The following is a 2,456-nucleotide window of genomic DNA, read 5'->3' as shown; positions in this document are numbered from 1 at the left end:
GGTCGGCTCCGGTATGGGAGCGGCGACAACGGCCCATCGACGGTAATGGTCGTTCGGTGGTCCATGGACCTCGATGAATTTCTTAATTATGTTTGAGGTGCTTTGTACTTTCGATGAATCTTTATAATAGATCAGATTTTTTTTGAAAAAAAAAATCTCTATCATCTTGCTTATTCGTATTTTTAATTGTGATGCCAATTTTTTTTGGACAAGATACAAATTTACACATTTATTCCTAACATAAAAATACAGTAATGGTAACTCCCGAACGTTCGGGAGTTAAGCATGGCAACCCGAACGGGTTTAGATGGCAAGTTTAGTTTGCGTGAGATTAGAGAAACATGGCAATTTTCTGACAAAAAAACGAAAAAGGACGAAGTTGCCATCCCCTATCAACTAAAGTTGCCATGTAAAAACGTTCGGGGCAAAATGCTCAAAATCCAAACGTTCAGGAGTTATTGGATTCCTAAAATAACTAGTTAAATGCCCATGCGTTGCCACGGGCTAACAAAATATATGTACAACGAGAAAATATGCTAAAAATGTATATGCAAAAGTCATAGACTATTTACGTATGATGATATTTCATGCTCGTGATGTGTTAGATAAATGCATCTCCTCGCCATTTTTATCTTCCCCTTCCTCTCCCACAATCCTTTCTTCTCCGTGTTTTCTTTCCCCACATCCACCATTGATGACATTATTGAGTGTGGCTTGTCCAACTTTAAAAAAAATCTCCAGTAGGGCATTCCTTAGATTATAGATAACTTACATGTGCCTAAAAAAAGGATAACAATATATCAGTCACCTGATAACCTCATAGAAGACGACAAATGCATTTGTTGTCTGGTTATGAGGCGGCAATGACTGGGGTATTAACCGAGTGTGGAAAGACTATAGGATAGCCAATGGATAACAATGTCACATGCCCACGTAAGGGTCGGTTAATACAAATGTCAAAATAATGTGTGCTATCGAGATCGAGCAGTTAGCACTCCGCGACAAGGAACAACAGCCATAGCAGATCAACCTGAATACAGGTAGCAACATCAAATTTTCGCGTCACGGCGTTCTTAAATTTCAGTTTCTAAATGAAGAGTAAGGAGGAAAGAGCCAAGAAGTATACCAAGCTGGCTTGGTGTCCCTCACACCAAATTGTCAGGTAATTCGGTCTTCGGGCTAGGGTTCGGGTTTCAATTCCTGCCTATTCGTTCTTCGGGTTAGGATTCGGGTTACACTCTTTAAAACACGTAATAACCAAAATAATCGAACTATGTGAAATCCAGCCCGCGTTCACATCGCACAACCTGCATCCACATTGCATAGCACTCCACCAGGTCCTGGCCCACCTCTTTTCCTTCCTCCCTTCGTATTCTTCCCGGCGTGCTCTCTCTCTCTCTCTTTCTTTCTTGTTCTCTCTCTCTCTCTCTATATATATATATATATATATATATATATATATATATAGGGTCGCGCTATTCGTCACCTTGGGTGAGGAATAGTTATTCTTCACCCCCTCTCTATTTTGACATCAATACACCATATTTTTACGTTCCGTAAATTTTGTCTTATTTCATACATAAAAAGAGAACGTAAGAAAGTATGTACTCACCGTAAAAAATATTTTATATTACGTAAAATTACGAATGTAAAAACATAGTGTAAAACATACATAAAATGTGATTTTTATGGTCTTATAACCTATATTTTTGTTTTTTTATACCAAATTTTACATATTGAATCAATATGCATTTAACTATTTATATTCTAAACGTAATTTATTTGAGAAGCGATCATAATATATATAAACTCGCACCATCGCTGTTCTGCGCCAGATCCGGCCTGGAACCACCTCCACCGACTGGATCCGCCGTCCTCCGCTGCCATGCGCCATCAGTCTTCCCCGCAACACGTCGATGAGTCCCAATGTCGCCGCCTCCATTTTGAGCCAAATCCAGCCGAGAACCACCTCCACTTACCTGATCCGCCGTCCTCTACTGCCATGCGTTACCGTTCTTCCCGTCAACCGGCCGACGAGATGTGCCCCAACGCTATCACCGTCAACCGCATCGGGAGGAGACGCGAGCGCCACCAGGAACCGTAGCCCGCCCTCCTCCATCCATCGATCGGCTTGTCACGTGCATGGAGTATTTTGGTTTTTGGTTACCCGAACCAAAATTTTCGGGTAATTTGGGTTAGGGTATTTTTTTGGCAGAAAGAAATCTGGTTCTCATTTTAAACTTACCGAAATACCCGTAAACCGAATCATCCGAACTGATATAATCGAATTACCCGAATGCCCCGAGTGACGTGTCCCAGACGGAGTCATACTCGTGGGATATGTAGTTTAGGTACCCGCCCATGTCGTCCTCCCTGAAGAACTCCGTCCCATCGTTCTTGCCCCCCTTCTCTCCGCTGCCACTCGCCATGCAGGCGAGCCGGGGCCACAGCTAGGA

Source organism: Triticum aestivum, chromosome 1B (genome assembly GCF_018294505.1).
Source record: "Triticum aestivum cultivar Chinese Spring chromosome 1B, IWGSC CS RefSeq v2.1, whole genome shotgun sequence".
Classification (NCBI taxonomy): Eukaryota; Viridiplantae; Streptophyta; class Magnoliopsida; order Poales; family Poaceae; genus Triticum; species Triticum aestivum.
This window is presented reverse-complemented; position numbering follows the sequence as displayed.